The 17,862-nt window shown below is 49.1% G+C and overlaps 1 pseudogene; it reads right to left on the bottom strand.

Annotated features, from left to right (window-relative positions):
- Positions 1-6,899: 6,899 nt before the first annotated feature.
- Positions 6,900-16,409, bottom strand: LOC141948421 (kinesin-like protein KIF20B; annotated as a pseudogene).
- Positions 16,410-17,862: the final 1,453 nt, after the last annotated feature.

Genomic DNA, 17,862 nt, shown 5'->3' with positions numbered 1-17,862 from the left:
CTATAGTAGACTCCTACTACAACATCTGCCCTGTTGGCCTTCCCCCTGATTCTAACACAAAGACATTCCACCCTGTCTTCACTGCACTTGTATTCAAGGCAATCGTAACAGTCCCTAACATACAGTGCTACCCCACCGCCTCTCCTACCTTGTCTATCCCTTCTAAAGAGCTTGTAGCCATCAACTGGCACACTCCAGTCATGCGAGACATCCCACCATGTTTCTGTGATAGCCACAACATCATAATTTTCCTGTTTCATCACGGCTTCAAGCTCCTCCTGTTTGTTACCCATGCTGCGTGCATTGGTATACATGCACTTCAGATGGGCTGGTGTTTTGCCCCCTTCCCCCTTCAAATCTAGTTCAAAGTTCTGTCAATGAGCCCAGCTAACTCCTGCCCCAAGATCCTCTTCCCCTTCTGGGACAAGTGTATCCCATCTAAGGCCCAGAGGTCTGGTGCCCTGTATACCAACCCATGATCGAAAAAACCAAAGCCCTGACGGTGACACCACTCTTGAAGCCACGAATTCATCTGTTGTGTTCTTTGGTGTTCATCCTCATCCATCCCCCCAACTGGAGGGATGGAGGAGAACACAGCCTGTGCCCCCGACCCCTTGATCAGTTTCCCCAAGGTCCTGAAATCTCTCTTCATTAATTTAATACTTCTCCTGCTAATGGCATCGCTACCTACCTGAAAAACCAGAAGAGGGTAATAGTCCTTGGGTTTAACTAGAGAGGGGAGTCTTCTTGTGAGGTCCTTGATGCGGGCCCCAGGGAGGCAGCAGACTTCACTATGATGCGGGTCTGGTCTGCATATGGGGCCTTCGACACCCTTCAGAATGGAGTCCCCCACTACAATGACTCTTCTGGGGTTCCTTTCAGAGCTGGTTTTAATATCTTTTCTAGAGTGACCTGGCCTTGGTGGTCCTTGATCTTCCTCATTGTTTGTCTCAATCTCTTCCTCCATGTCTTCATTCAAAAGTTCCAGGACTCCAAATCTATTGTGAAGAGGCACCATGGAGGGTGAGGGAGGTTGGGAGAGAATTTTCTTGCCTCCCTGAGCAGGGACCTGTTTCCAGTCTCCCTCATCTCTTAAGTCCCCTCCTTCTGCCTGGTAGCATGAGGGTGAGGGATCACCTGCCTTGCCTGGAGCCTCTATTTACTCCTGTTGATTTATGGGAGCCAAGGTGGAACTCCACCAATCAATCTCCCTTTCACATTCCCTAATACTTCTTAATCTCTCGACCTCTTCTTTGAGTTCTGCCACCAGGCTGAGCAGGTCATCCAGCTGGTCGCAGCACACACAGGCGCTGTCACTGCGGCCTTCCAATAGCACTGGCAGGCTCAGGCACTCCCTGCAGCCTGGAACCTGGACTGCTGCATGTTTGCGTGGTTGCTCAGTCTGGGTCGCCACGGTCTTGCTGGTCGTGCTTTTGAGGCGAGTGGAGACCATGGCTCAGGCTACCGGTGGCTGACAAGTACTATTAACCAGTGGTTTACAAGTACTGTCTGATCACCCTGAGCTCGGTGGACAGCAACCTGGTCGCTGCCCGTCCACAGGGTTCTTACCTCCGAATTAATGGTGGGTGGTGCTGGTTCCTCCCACGCTAACTAGGAAGCCCTCCCAGCTCGTTACCGAGGGGTGTGTGTGAGCTGCTCTCCTCGGCGAGTGACCGTTGGTGTGTTCACACCTCGCTCGAAACAGGCGCCACCGGCCCTGGGCTCAGCCCACAGCCCACGCCTCCTCAGCTGCCCGCCCACCGGCTTGCCAGTCTCCTTAGAGCCGGCTAGCCGCCTTTCTGTCTCCAAAAAGATTCAAAAGCACCGCCACCCCCAAAAAAAAGCTACTTTCCAGTCCCTTTTGCCGCGAAAACCCCCCAGTACGGGCTTGCCTGCACTGGAGCTGCTCTCCTCGGCGAGTGACCGTTGGTGTGTTCATACCTCGCTCGAAACAGGCGCCACCGGCCCTGGGCTCAGCCCACAGCCCACGCCTCCTCAGCTGCCCGCCCACCGGCTTGCCAGTCTCCTTAGAGCCGGCTAGCCGCCTTTCTGTCCCCAGAAAGATTCAAAAGTACCGCCCCCCCCCAAAAAAAGCTACTTTCCAGTCCCTTTTGCCGCGAAAACCCCCCAGTACGGGCTTGCCTGCACTGGAGCTGCTCTCCTCGGCGAGTGACCGTTGGTGTGTTCACACCTCGCTCGAAACAGGCGCCACCGGCCCTGGGCTCAGCCCACAGCCCACGCCTCCTCAGCTGCCCGCCCACCGGCTTGCCAGTCTCCTTAGAGCCGGCTAGCCGCCTTTCTGTCTCCAAAAAGGTTCAAAAGTCCCCCCCAAAAAAAAGCTACTTTCCAGTCCCTTTTGCCGCGAAAACCCCCCAGTACGGGCTTGCCTGCACTGGAGCTGCTCTTCTCGGCGAGTGACCGTTGGTGTGTTCACACCTCGCTCGAAACAGGCGCCACCGGCCCTGGGCTCAGCCCACAGCCCACGCCTCCTCAGCTGCCCGCCCACCGGCTTGCCAGTCTCCTTAGAGCCGGCTAGCCGCCTTTCTGTCTCCAAAAAGATTCAAAAGTCCCCCCCAAAAAAAAGCTACTTTCCAGTCCCTTTTGCCGCAAAAACCCCCCAGTACGGGCTTGCCTGCACTGGAGCTGCTCTCCTCGGCGAGTGACCGTTGGTGTATTCACACATCGCTCGAAACAGGCGCCACCGGCCCTGGGCTCAGCCCACAGCCCACGCCTCCTCAGCTGCCCGCCCACCGGCTTGCCAGTCTCCTTAGAGCCGGCTAGCCGCCTTTCTGTCTCCAAAAAGATTCAAAAGTCCCCCCCACAAAAAAAGCTACTTTCCAGTCCCTTTTGCCGCAAAAACCCCCCAGTACGGGCTTGCCTGCACTGGAGCTGCTCTCCTCGGCGAGTGACCGTTGCTGTGTTCACACCTCGCTCGAAACAGGCGCCACCGGCCCTGGGCTCAGCCCACAGCCCACGCCTCCTCAGCTGCCCGCCCACCGGCTTGCCAGTCTCCTTAGAGCCGGCTAGCCGCCTTTCTGTCTCCAAAAAGGTTCAAAAGTCCCCCCCAAAAAAAAGATACTTTCCAGTCCCTTTTGACGCAAAAACCCCCCAGTACGGGCTTGCCTGCACTGGAGCTGCTCTCCTCGGCGAGTGACCGTTGGTGTGTTCACACCTCGCTCGAAACAGGCGCCACCGGCCCTGGGCTCAGCCCACAGCCCACGCCTCCTCAGCTGCCCGCCCACCGGCTTGCCAGTCTCCTTAGAGCCGGCTAGCCGCCTTTCTGTCTCCAGAAAGATTCAAAAGTCCCCCCCCAAAAAAAGCTACTTTCCAGTCCCTTTTGCCGCAAAAACCCCCCAGTACGGGCTTGCCTGCACTGGAGCTGCTCTCCTCGGCGAGTGACCGTTTGTGTGTTCACACCTCGCTCGAAACAGGTGCCACCGGCCCTGGGCTCAGCCCACAGCCCACGCCTCCTCAGCTGCCCGCCCACCGGCTTGCCAGTCTCCTTAGAGCCGGCTAGCCGCCTTTCTGTCTCCAGAAAGATTCAAAAGTCCCCCCCCAAAAAAAGCTACTTTCCAGTCCCTTTTGCCGCAAAAACCCCCCAGTACGGGCTTGCCTGCACTGGAGCTGCTCTCCTCGGCGAGTGACCGTTTGTGTGTTCACACCTCGCTCGAAACAGGCGCCACCGGCCCTGGGCTCAGCCCACAGCCCACGCCTCCTCAGCTGCCCGCCCACCGGCTTGCCAGTCTCCTTAGAGCCGGCTAGCCGCCTTTCTGTCTCCAAAAAGATTCAAAAGTACCGCCCCCCCCCAAAAAAAGCTATTTTCCAGTCCCTTTTGCCGCGAAAACCCCCCAGTACGGGCTTGCCTGCACTGGAGCTGCTCTCCTCGGCGAGTGACCGTTGGTGTGTTCACACCTCGCTCGAAACAGGCGCCACCGGCCCTGGGCTCAGCCCACAGCCCACGCCTCCTCAGCTGCCCGCCCACCGGCTTGCCAGTCTCCTTAGAGCCGGCTAGCCGCCTTTCTGTCTCCAAAAAGATTCAAAAGTCCCCCCCCAAAAAAAGCTACTTTCCAGTCCCTTTTGCCGCAAAAACCCCCCAGTACGGGCTTGCCTGCACTGGAGCTGCTCTCCTCGGCGAGTGACCGTTGGTGTGTTCACACCTCGCTCGAAACAGGCGCCACCAGCCCTGGGCTCAGCCCACAGCCCACGCCTCCTCAGCTGCCCGCCCACCGGCTTGCCAGTCTCTTTAGAGCCGGCTAGCCACCTTTCTGTCTCCAAAAAGATTCAAAAGTCCCCCCCACAAAAAAGATACTTTCCAGTCCCTTTTGCCGCAAAAACCCCCCAGTACGGGCTTGCCTGCACTGGAGCTGCTCTCCTCGGCGAGTGACCGTTGGTGTATTCACACCTCGCTCGAAACAGGCGCCACCGGCCCTGGGCTCAGCCCACAGCCCACGCCTCCTCAGCTGCCCGCCCACCGGCTTGCCAGTCTCCTTAGAGCCGGCTAGCCACCTTTCTGTCTCCAAAAAGATTCAAAAGTCCCCCCCACAAAAAAGCTACTTTCCAGTCCCTTTTGCCGCGAAAACCCCCCAGTACGGGCTTGCCTGCACTGGAGCTGCTCTCCTCGGCGAGTGACCGTTGCTGTGTTCACACCTCGCTCGAAACAGGCGCCACCGGCCCTGGGCTCAGCCCACAGCCCACGCCTCCTCAGCTGCCCGCCCACCGGCTTGCCAGTCTCCTTAGAGCCGGCTAGCCGCCTTTCTGTCTCCAAAAAGATTCAAAAGTCCCCCCCAAAAAAAAGCTACTTTCCAGTCCCTTTTGCCGCGAAAACCCCCCAGTACGGGCTTGCCTGCACTGGAGCTGCTCTCCTCGGCGAGTGACCGTTGGTGTGTTCACACCTCGCTCGAAACAGGCGCCACCGGCCCTGGGCTCAGCCCACAGCCCACGCCTCCTCAGCTGCCCGCCCACCGGCTTGCCAGTCTCCTTAGAGCCGGCTAGCCGCCTTTCTGTCTCCAGAAAGATTCAAAAGTCCCCCCCCAAAAAAAGCTACTTTCCAGTCCCTTTTGCCGCAAAAACCCCCCAGTACGGGCTTGCCTGCACTGGAGCTGCTCTCCTCGGCGAGTGACCGTTGGTGTGTTCACACCTCGCTCGAAACAGGCGCCACCGGCCCTGGGCTCAGCCCACAGCCCACGCCTCCTCAGCTGCCCGCCCACCGGCTTGCCAGTCTCCTTAGAGCCGGCTAGCCGCCTTTCTGTCTCCAAAAAGATTCAAAAGTCCCCCCCACAAAAAAAGCTACTTTCCAGTCCCTTTTGCCGCGAAAACCCCCCAGTACGGGCTTGCATGCACTGGAGCTGCTCTCCTCGGCGAGTGACCATTGCTGTGTTCACACCTCGCTCGAAACAGGCGCCACCGGCCCTGGGCTCAGCCCACAGCCCACGCCTCCTCAGCTGCCCGCCCACCGGCTTGCCAGTCTCCTTAGAGCCGGCTAGCCGCCTTTCTGTCTCCAAAAAGATTCAAAAGCACCGCCCCCCCCCAAAAAAAGCTACTTTCCAGTCCCTTTTGCCGCGAAAACCCCCCAGTACGGGCTTGCCTGCACTGGAGCTGCTCTCCTCGGCGAGTGACCGTTTGTGTGTTCACACCTCGCTCGAAACAGGCGCCACCGGCCCTGGGCTCAGCCCACAGCCCACGCCTCCTCAGCTGCCCGCCCACCGGCTTGCCAGTCTCCTTAGAGCCGGCTAGCCGCCTTTCTGTCTCCAAAAAGATTCAAAAGTCCCCCCCCCAAAAAAAGCTACTTTCCAGTCCCTTTTGCCGCGAAAACCCCCCAGTACGGGCTTGCCTGCACTGGAGCTGCTCTCCTCGGCGAGTGACCGTTGGTGTGTTCATACCTCGCTCGAAACAGGCGCCACCGGCCCTGGGCTCAGCCCACAGCCCACGCCTCCTCAGCTGCCCGCCCACCGGCTTGCCAGTCTCCTTAGAGCCGGCTAGCCGCCTTTCTGTCTCCAAAAAGATTCAAAAGCACCGCCCCCCCCAAAAAAAAGCTACTTTCCAGTCCCTTTTGCCGCGAAAACCCCCCAGTACGGGCTTGCCTGCACTGGAGCTGCTCTCCTCGGCGAGTGACCGTTGCTGTGTTCACACCTCGCTCGAAACAGGCGCCACCGGCCCTGGGCTCAGCCCACAGCCCACGCCTCCTCAGCTGCCCGCCCACCGGCTTGCCAGTCTCCTTAGAGTCGGCTAGCCGCCTTTCTGTCTCCAAAACGATTCAAAAGTCCCCCCCACAAAAAAAGCTACTTTCCAGTCCCTTTTGCCGCGAAAACCCCCCAGTACGGGCTTGCCTGCACTGGAGCTGCTCTCCTCGGCGAGTGACCGTTGGTGTGTTCACACCTCGCTCGAAACAGGCGCCACCGGCCCTGGGCTCAGCCCACAGCCCACGCCTCCTCAGCTGCCCGCCCACCGGCTTGCCAGTCTCCTTAGAGCCGGCTAGCCGCCTTTCTGTCTCCAGAAAGATTCAAAAGTCCCCCCCCAAAAAAAGCTACTTTCCAGTCCCTTTTGCCGCAAAAACCCCCCAGTACGGGCTTGCCTGCACTGGAGCTGCTCTCCTCGGCGAGTGACCGTTGCTGTGTTCACACCTCGCTCAAAACAGGCGCCACCGGCCCTGGGCTCAGCCCACAGCCCACGCCTCCTCAGCTGCCCGCCCACCGGCTTGCCAGTCTCCTTAGAGCCGGCTAGCCGCCTTTCTGTCTCCAAAAAGATTCAAAAGTCCCCCCCCCAAAAAAAGCTACTTTCCAGTCCCTTTTGCCGCGAAAACCCCCCAGTACGGGCTTGCCTGCACTGGAGCTGCTCTCCTCGGCGAGATTTTAGATAGCAGTAGTATAGGAGATATAAGATAGCAGTAGTATATGGGGCAGCTAGACTTGCTCCTAGGTGAGAGCATGGAATGCCTACAGAAGAAAAATTCACCCAGGTCTCAGGGAATTTCTTCCAAATATAGGAAGTGTCTTGTCAGGCTGGATATTTTATGGGAATTATGGATTTTTAATATAACATGTTCCCACTCCCAGAAAAAAAAATATGTATGTCCCAACAAAGCCTTTTAAAAAGGTTTACAAGGAAATAAAGCGTGACTAGGAGCAATTAGAAAATATGATTACAACATGAGACAGAAAAATCCAGTAACTAAATTCATATTCTTAGAAGTGAGGGAACCTGCTCTTTAAAGGCAAATCAGAAGTACTGATCAAGATAAACTGCAACACACTTACTTTTTGTGCAGTGGCCGAGAACTTTAACACATGGAGTGTTTCATCATATGCTGAAGCTCACTGGCTTATGTTTACCATCACGTATACCTTCCCCTTTGCACTGAAGAATCCTTGAAGGAAATGTGTTAACTTACTCTCCTGAAAGGGTATGTGCTGCTGCGACCTTTGGAGACAAGAGAACAGATGACCAGATGCTTAATAATGTCCAGCCAGTGTAAGAGCTATCCAGCATGAAGACCTAAAAATATTTATTAAAGCAGTAGTCATTAAATCAATTAAAATTGTTTTGGACTGGATGCAGCTGTTTGCAGATAGACTGTGTGCTGTTGTGACTGTGGCTTTAGCCATCACCTCAGACAGGCTACAGCAATACAATTGGGGGGAGCACCTAAACTAAGGGAGTGTTCGACCTTTAGCCTTGGGCAGGTCACACAGCCTCATGCTACACCAAACTATACCCCAACCTCTCTCTTCCTTTCACCATTAATGAAGAGAACATGTCTAGTCCTACGCATGCAGTATCCAACATCATCAGAGATCTCTCTCACTCAGTATCCGGCCTCTGAGAACGGACAATAGCAAGTGCCTAGGCAAGAAAATGAGCATACACCAAACATATGGAGATACTTTTCAGAACTTTCTTCCTAATCTCCCAGCAGTTTGGCACTTGAATTTAACAGCTGGGGATGTAGTTTATGATACTTATAGGAAATGTTATGAGAATTCCTAAAACATGACTGAACGCACACTTGCCACCAAATAGGTTGGCTGCATTTTGCACACATAACAGCTATTCAGTTATATGGACAGTGCTACAGAACTCAGGAAGGCAGCGACACTCCTACAGGAGTACATAGACAGCTCATAAGTAGCTTTGCTGCAGGACTGACAGTCCAAAATATTTTAAAGAAATATACTACTTCCTATTCAACTGGCAAGGGGCAGGTATTAACACTTTAAGAGATCATGCTTCAGAACATTCCTTCTACATTGTTAAAATTCCAAGTTATTAGGATCAGAAAAAGACATTCTGCATACATTAACAGCCCTCTAAGCAGCTGCTAGTTTTAATGCATCCTTCCTATCTGGAAAGAACAGGAAAATAAGACAGACTGTAAATTCACAAAACATAATCAGGAACACACGCTAGCAAAGCTTTTTCATCTTAAGGTGTTACAGACTTTGAACAGGCGTCAGGAACAGTGTTACGGGGTAAGTGAATTTGGCAAAGCACATCAACCAGCAGACTGAGTTCATTTAACTTCTGGGACAGAAACAGATCTGCAAATGAGAACATGTGGAGAAAGCAGTTGCTAGACAGTTATATCCAGCTGTGACTATAGATCGTACTGTTTTTTAGAAAACTAACTTCTTGTATTATTTCACTTTTATTTAGATCCCCAAGCTAGGGCATAAATAGCAGGAAGGCTTTCTTTTGTCTGCATATGGTTAGCTGGATCAGGAGGAGTGTTAAAAGTTATGTCAGTATTTATTAAAAACAGACAATTTTTGTCAAATGGTGCCCAGTTATGATAGCACAGCAATATTCTGCTGATGAAAAAAATGTTACACTAGAAGTACGTAGACAGTTGAGTTAGTTCATAAGGAGTAATAAAAGGCTAAAAATTTGACTCTTACTATGACACTAGTGAAAAGGGGGTTTTAAACTTATTCCAAAGTTTGTTTCTTTGATAAACCAAGCTCAGAGGAGTAAAGTTAAATTGCTAAAATATATGATAGCATGCTTAAAGGAGATTAGAGCAAAAGAGCAAAACAAGGAAAAGAGAAAAACAAGACAAGTTTTAAGGTAACTCTGGTAGATCAAGAAGTCTATACATCATTTCTGCCAAAAACTTAGTGTTAGTATTGCGTATTTTAAACAACAGCTTTTAAACATTGGAGGCAGTACCTAAAAGCCACAACCAGTTTGCAATTCGTAAAAGGACTTACTTTGACCATTGACAGTTCCTGAGTGCGTTAATGCACTTGCCCAGAATCAGAAGAGAGGTGTTTGTATTTCCACTCTCTTTCAATCTGTGACCTTCACTGTGGGTCTTGGCATATCTTTCTGAACCAGCAAGATCACACATTGACAGTCTGAAAGCAGATAAGGAAAATTCCCTTTATTTACCTTAGAACATGCACAAATTATTCACTTTTAAAAACGATCATTTTTTTTAGAAGAAGAATTTCTTGATCTTCATCTGCACAAACACTTCCATCCTTTTCAATGTTGTTTTCTCAATCAAATTTTACATTACTTCCTGACAAACCTTTTCCCAACACACCTCCTATTTCCCCTCCCCCCACCATCTCTTCCTTCTAAGGACTCAGAGGAGTTCAGGTGGACAGCAGGCTGACAGAACCTTGTGCTGCACAGAGGGGACAAGGCACAGAAGAGCCCTGCAGCCTGATGGCTGGAGGTAGAGGGTCAACAACTGTGTGATGGTAGGAACTGGGGAAACCACCACACAGGAATGAGTTTCTACCAGGAAGCACTGGGCGTATAGTGCAGTACAAGTCCACCAACACAGACCATAACTGACAGTTCCCAGTACCAGCACACCAACACAGACCAGAACTGACAGTTCCCAGTACCAGCACACCAACACAGACCAGAACTGACAGTTCCCAGTACCAGCACACCAACACAGACCAGAACTGACAGTTCCATCACAAAGAAGAGAGGGTCTCTGCTCTGAACTTACTCATTGACTTGGGTCACTCGCGGTGCTCCTGAATCTTCAGCTTTTAGTATCTTAACTGTGAATATGCTGTGACTAAAAGGAAAAGCTTAAATCAGCAGAGAAGTGATAAAGTAGACGAATACATTCAAAATATTTTTAGCCTCCACAACATCTGTTCAAAACACTGTTGAATCTTTCAACTTCTCTAAGCATATACTCTATCAGATACAAACTTCTAAAGAGATGTTTATGTAGCCTTTATTTTGCTTTTTCCTCAGACAGTTAGATGGAATAAAGCTAAATGTTTTTGCTTGAAGGAGAGTATTTGATAAAACTGTTAGTTTTTGAACATTTTCATCTTACTGAAGGATTGAATCCTTTTGATTCAAAGCACTGGGTCACACAGTGCTAAAGGATGCCAAACCTAGATATCTAGGCCCTGTTAAAGCCTCTTCCCCTCCCAAAAGCCACAACCCATATTTTAGTTCCCCCCTCCTCCCAGACACCATCCTATGCCCAATGTTATTCAGAAAGTTTCTCACCTTCTGCTGGAGCAAGTATTTAGTTTCTTGCTTGTGATACTCTGGTGTTTCAACCCCAGTTTTAGAAGACTAAAAGCTTCTTTAGAATCAGAAATCTGAACCCACTGCAGATCTTTAGGAAAAACAAACATGGTAATCTTGTAAATATCATTATCAAAAAGAAAGAAGGGATTAGGGGATAAGATATGCACACCAAGAACAATACGTTTACTTGAGACATAAAAACATTTACTAAGCATGCTTCAGACAGAAATTATATGATGACAAAATCAAGATTCTTCCTTCCATGGGAAAGGAAGGGCACATCTATCTCATCATTTCATCCTGTCAGCACACAGAAATATGCTCCATCCAAATTAAGTGAGCAACCTCAGCCCGCGCTCTGGAAAGCCAAAGCACAGGGTCTAATATGAGCATGAAAGCCCTATGTCCATACTCATCAAGGCAGAATTCTACCTGGACAGCTTCTCTGGTTTAGCCTATGATTTTGAGGGCAGGGGGGGAAATCACCTAGACATCTTTCAGGGCCATCAAGTTAAAAAAAATCAGTGAAGAATTCTGTCTGCAGTATGATGACTGTATGTCATCTTGGTATGGGCTCGAGTAAATACCTACAACCCTACTAATGGAACTTATAATATGAACATTATGGCCTCTGTTAAACTAGAGGTCACCAAAATTGTACTAGCAAAAAAACCACCAGCTGTGACCAAGAAAAATAAGAAAATCATTAGCTGGTTTTCCTCAAGAACATCAGGAACAATCTTATACTTCCAAATGTTATAAAAAGAGATTATGCTGAAGCATAGCTCAAAGCAGACTATTTCCTACTTCACACATTTTCTAGTCTTTGAAGAAATGAAGGAGTTGGGTTTATCATCTGATTCAGCTTTTTGAATCTATAGTTTGGCATATGAAAGATAAAAGGAGCAGGCCAAACACCTCCAAAAAAGCCTTTAATCTAGAATTGGTGTCTTGATTGTCCAAAGAACCTCTAACAAATCCAATAGGATTTGAAAGCTGTTTTTCCCATGGCCAGAAACAAACACTGAACTGTTAGAGTTCTGCTAACCCCCCGCCTCCCGCAACCCACAACAAATTACATCACAGGCTTGATTAGAGTACTGTAAAATGTAATTTGCAGTCAGACTGAACTTTCTCACATATTCTCTGAAGTGCATCTCTACAGAAAATACTAAAAAATAGAACTGTTGAGCCAATTATAACTATAGGTAAGAATCTGGAGTCTTTTTTTAAGAAAATGGAAAAAACCAAAACACTAAAAAATTTGTCAATTGTTCTCAATATTTCTCCCATTTCAAAGAAATATCAAGGCAGTGGAGTGCACGCAGGCTTTGCAGAGTTACAGTTAAGAATAGAGAGAAAACACTATTAAAGGCACAGATACTTCTGTGATGCAAATTGTTGCCTTTCACGCTCAAGGTGGTGTGGTGGTGCAATCCTTACCCCCCCCCCGCCCCTCTTTGTTGGGCTGCTTGGTGCTAGGTGCGATTCCACCCACATCCCCCGAGCTATACACCAGTCTGTGGAGATAAGGACTGACAATGTTAACGAGCCTGGCTCCTGCCCCTCCCGATTGCTCGGAAATGGTTAAAATGGCCCATCAACTCCTAAGGGCCTGGCACACCTGTGCCTGGGATGTGGTCAAATGGGAACAATAACAGAGTCGCACATTAATCAAATTCTTTTGTAACTGCTGGAAGGCACCAGAAGGCATTTGACAAAAGTCAATTATCTTGGACCCTATAAATGGCGACCACCAGGGAGACCCTTTGAGCTCTCCTGGATTGCAGCGGGCCTGTGACCAGCATCTCCCCTGAGCTGGGACGCCTCTCAGGTACCAAACCCTTAAGGTGCCGTCTGCTCCAGACGGAAGGCCAGGGCGAAGTCCCCCGCTCGAGTCTCAATTATTGCCCGTTGAGGAATGCCAAGGCATTGTGAGTATTTGCTCTAAACTCAAGAGGGAAATTTTCTTTGAGCTAGCTTCTCTTTACTCTGTGTGTGTGTGTGTGTGGGTACGTACCCTTGTTTCTGTGTGTGTATGTCTGTTCTGTGTCCATTCTACTGAATCCAAACACCTTTGTTTCTGTATGTTTGTCCATTTTGTTATGTGCATGCATGTGTATATATGTATATATAGGTACCGTTAAGTAAGTTAGTGTGAATCTTGTCATTTTAGAATCTGAATAAGTCGCTTTTCTTTCTTTTAGTATTTCTGAATTATTTTATAATAACAAATTGCTGTTAGTTATTAATAAACCTAGATTTCTTACTAAATATTACCGTGTCAATACTTTCATCCGCGACAGGTGGACATTTCTAGTGCCACAGTGAATACAGTTCGGAGTTTTCTAATCTAGAAAGAAACATTATTACAGGAAGACTGACTTTTCAAATTACATGTTTGGCAATTTGCAATGTATTCTAATCACCTTTTACATAAGAACATCCCTTGATGTCTTGAGCAAGGTGTAGTGTTTTTCTTTTCTTGTCGTTTGATACAGCAATCGATAGATCATAAAAATATTCATTGTAAATCTCACAAAATGAAACCCACAGAGAAAACTTCACGTCATTTTTCGCAGTTGTGCTAGACTGTTCTGAGCCTTTTAAGAGTTCTTCCAAATCTGCCAAGTACAAAATATTACAACTCAGTATAGACCTTGTAAAATGAACTTCATTCAAAAAATTAATAAGTGAAAACTGGTATTATAGCAGCCTTCTAAAAAGCACTTACCCCAGACAAAAGTCCTTTGGAATTTTTCTCCCCTTTCTTAAATATCTGGAAGTCACGTGCTTACCCTACATATCTGCCAGACACCTAATCTACCACTTCCTTTCCCACTTGCAAATTCTATCAAAACCATGCAGCTTTGTTAGAATTATTCAAGTCTCTTCAATGTCTTTAGAAGACAGAGAATCAAACTGACAAGTACATGACATTCTAACATTTTAAAGCAAACCTAGTATTTAGGTAGTTTTTAAATGGCAGAATTAGGTTTATCTGATTACATACAGGGTCAGGATACCACTAGAGACCGTAGCATAAGTAGTACTACTCTTCCTTGCCATAGCTTCATCTCATTTAATGCCTTTCAGGTATACTTCTAACCATTGTATCCTTGTGTTTTCTGGCCAGATAACTTACTCACTGTCCAATTCACAGGCATATAAAAATGTCAAGTAGTTATTTTATTATTAACATAGGCCAGAAGTCAGTTGTTGACCTTAAGAAAGCTTCTTTGCCTGCTTTAATTGCAATTCTTTAATATAAAACATACCCTTACAACCAACCGGTGCTTTGCTGTTAGTGCTCTCTCGACGGTCTCCCTGCAAAAGAGAACAGAGACTTTAAGACACGTCGCTGGCAGGACATCACCAGTCATTGGTGTAACAGCTCCACTGGACAGCAATACAGTGTCGTTGCAATATGCCAATACAAAGATCCCGTATGACGGTTGTTGAATCCTCAAGTGAAACACAGTTCTATTAAAAGGAAGCAGAAACAATGCAGGCATGAAAAGAGTATGAAAAGCTCAGCGGAAAAAAAAAAAACAACAAAAACCAACAAAAACCCCAAGCATACGTTTAAGGTATTTTTAAACTATATAAATGTCACGCCTGCAATTCATTTTCTCTTTCTGACGATGTAAACGGCCTAATACGCAGGCAAATTGGTATGTGTTCCTTAGGCTCCAAACTGCTCCTCTTAAATTAAAAAAATTAAGGAAGTTAGAAATTTGACTAGATTCTTTGCTGGATAGCTAGCATGTTAAGACAGTTTTATTTTCACCAGGCTATTCTAAACAGACTTATTGGATGACAAGGGAAGCAAAAGTAATTCACTACATCAGTTTTCACAAGTGCTCAGGCCCCTGCAGAAGTTTGCTGTGATAACTTAAGAGTTCATAATCTTGCAGCATGTGTATATATACACACACACACACACATATATACAACATTAAGGCAATTAGAGATCAAGAATGAAACTCACAAAACCATTCTATGATTAAGCTGCTCCAAGCTGGCAATTAGCCTCATTCACAGAAGACTGATGCACCCAATGAAGTATCAATGCAGTGCCACACAACTTAGTCTAATCCTATCTATCTCCTCCAAATTAAAAACACACTAAAGATGCTTTTCATCTTCTCTGTAAAATTCTGATTATTCTTATTGATGCAAAGACTAAGCTTATTAAAAAATATCCAAACAATGCAAACATTAAAGCTTTCTTACCTGGCTTGTGTTTGAGCTTGCACAAACCAAAGAGAGATCTGTTTTAAAACCTTCTACGCTTCCTGGTGCTGTTCTCTGAAGTGGCTCAACACCAGCAATATAGGATGGTCTGAAAAAGTCCTCCTTATCCAAATCCGGTTTCATCCTGTGAGATAAAATAAAACCCTTTTTTTGCTTTCTGATCACATAACATAAAGCTTCTAAAGTCTCATATAAGACAAGTCAATTTGAAACTGATAGCTGCAGTTTCTCTAAGGAGAAAGCTTTCTTTATCCTGTTCAAAATTTACATAGCAAGTTTCTGATAGCTGCGGAGAGGCTCTGCAGTGGGGTTCACATCATGATGAAACAAGACCAGCCATCCTTCTTCCAATGCAAAGCAACTGTTTACCAGGGAAAAAGCCCTACACATATACCACAACCTTGCTAAAACCCATGTCTGACAAGGAAGATAGAATTAAAAAAAAAAACCACCAAACAATCATATTGTTCCGCATCCACTTCTCCATCATCCCATTATAGTGGCCATTTAGAATAAAAGTTCATTGCAAGAGTAACCCAAACTTCATGGTTATCTCTGCAGGACCTGATAAATAAATTGGTATTATAAATATAACACAGTGTAGCTTAATACATGACAGAGTTCAGAGAAATTCTGAAGACTAGCAGATAGTTTTAGCTATTAAAGGGACACTAGAAAATTAGAAGACCTCATGCCAGAGTGCAAGTTAAAGAACTGCTTTTTAGTATTTTTTTCAGTCATTTTACAGATCAGCAATTCATTTATTAATCCAAAATTTAATGATTTTTGTGCATCTCAGAATCTGGGCAGTGAAAATTTGCTACAGAAAATGGAAGTAAATTGATCCAGTGTTGATAGCAGACAAGTAGATTTCAAAATAATCTTTAAAAAGTGCATTTTATTTCAAAACATTAGTATATTTTGTCTGCACTCTTCAATTGCTTTTTCCTGTGATGTTACAGACGTGGCTTGGCAGCTTTTGTTATGAATTAAGTTTAACTCCTTGGGCTCACAGACTATGACAGCAACTCCCTGGGCTCGTAGACTCACAGACTGTGGCAGCAAGCATCCCAGCAGTTGGACACCTACCACATGGCGTCCTGCAGTTTTGAAGCTTTGGACAGGATGAGTCAATGGTCTCTAATACTACATTCCCATGTCTGTGCTACAGCCATGCATATATATTTTATCTCTAAATACTAATGGAGAACACACGGTGTTCATTAAAGCAGCAGACAGACCAGGGCTGGTTCAAAGCCCTTTTGCTCAGAAAAAGCATTGCCTATTAAGCAGTCGTAATATTTTTGTTCCCCCCAGCAAAGAACCTGAAAGACGCCAGCACTTTGGGGTCAGAACAGTTAACAGCTCAGCGTTCCCATCCAGCTTGTAAAAGGCAGATCCAGGACTTCATGAAGCCAGACAAACTTCACCAAGATGCAAATGAGGTAAAGCGATACATAAACTAAGCGTCAACATTTAGTTTGATCTACAGTTCTTGTCAGACAACTATATGAAAACCAGGAACAACTTGGCCTGAAATACTGATAAAGTTTGAACAAACACTGAGCTGGGAATAAGCTACTGCTGGAAAGAAACATACCTGTGCTGTGCCGATCCAGGAGTGTTATTCATCAGCTACACAAGTCCCAGGGCAAAACTCTTACCAGACCTTGACAGGAAACATATTTGTTAGGTAACTGACAGTTTAGTTGGTTTAAATATAAGCTTATTTTAGAGTGTGATTTGTCAAGACTATGCTCTCACTCTGTGCTTTTTTACCCAAGGGGCCAAAGGCAAACATGAAGCTCTGCCAGCCAAGCTGGAATTCAAAGCATTCCTGCGAGCCCCGCACTCCGAGAAGTCAGGTCCCACCACTAACACAGGTCACAGACAAGGTGCGACTGTCCATCTGTCTGCACACTGTGTCAGTCACACAGCACCGTCATTCCCTGGGATGTGCTGGGGGAAACGGGCACACTGCCTGCTTGGGGCCACTGCAACGGACTTGTGTGCGGGGAGATGTCCCTGTAATTCTGCTCACGGTGCCAGCAGAGTTTGGAGCTGCAGACACCTTCCGAGGGGGATCCCGACTGGCACACCAAGCCAAGCGTGCTCACCGCACACACACAGCCTGCAGCGCTGCCAGGCAGCACAGGGGCTGGAAAGGCTCCAAACCTCACAGCCGGCAGCTTATAAAACCACAACGCATCAGCACTTACACTGAAAGAGATTCAAACGGAGCCTGTTCCCTCTGCAGATGCCCGTCTCTCAGCGCAAGGCTCCGCAGGTTTCCCGCTCTCACGGCCTTGCCATGGCCCTGGCCGCTCCCTGCCGCCCCACAGCAGCACCGGAAAGTTTCCTCCCCCCCCCCCCCCCCGCCTTTCCCCACCCCCGTAACGCCGGGAGTAACCGCGGCCGCTGCGGGGAGAGGCGGGGGAAGAGGCCTCAGCCCCGCCCGCCACGCAGAGCCCCCAGCACCGCTCCCAGCTCCGCCACCCCCAGGCCGCAACCGCCGCCTCCTTCCCTCCTCCAGCGAGGGCCCGGCAGCCCCGCAACGCCTTCCCGGAGAGCCCCCGCCAGGCCGGGCCAGCCCCGGCACCCACCTCCACCAGGCGAGGGCCGCGCCGCCGAGCTGCCGCCGAGCTGCCGCCGAGCTGCCCTGTCAACCGCCGCCGCTCCCCAACGGAACCAACGGGCACGGCCGCGGCTTCTCCCCATCGGAGCAACGGCGGAGCGCGGCGAGAGGCGGGGTGGGGCCACGCGGCGGGGTCGGGCCGGGGCGGGGCGGGGCCGCGGCTGGACAGGGGCTGTGCCGGGGCCGGGCCGGTCCGGTCCGGTCCGGGGGGTAGGTTTCCTGTCAGGCGGCAGCTGCGCTTCGTCCCGGGGCAGTGCTGCGCGGCGCGGGGCTGTCTCCGAGGCTTCTGTGCCGCAGCCCCCGGAGCCCCCAGGGCCCGCGCCCGCAGCGGCAGCACCACCTCGAGTGCCCCGGGAAGGCGCCCTGGCCCCGCCGGGCCCGCCCCGCGGCCTGCCCTCCCCTGCCCGCCTCGCCGCCGGCAGTGCCCGGGCGCTGGTCCCGCCGCTCCGGCAGAGGGGGGCTGT

The sequence above is a fragment of the Strix uralensis genome, chromosome 11 (assembly GCF_047716275.1).
Source record: "Strix uralensis isolate ZFMK-TIS-50842 chromosome 11, bStrUra1, whole genome shotgun sequence".
Lineage (NCBI taxonomy): Eukaryota > Metazoa > Chordata > Aves > Strigiformes > Strigidae > Strix > Strix uralensis.
The sequence above is the reverse complement of the archived record's forward strand: the minus strand, read 5'-3'. Positions and strand labels throughout refer to the sequence as shown.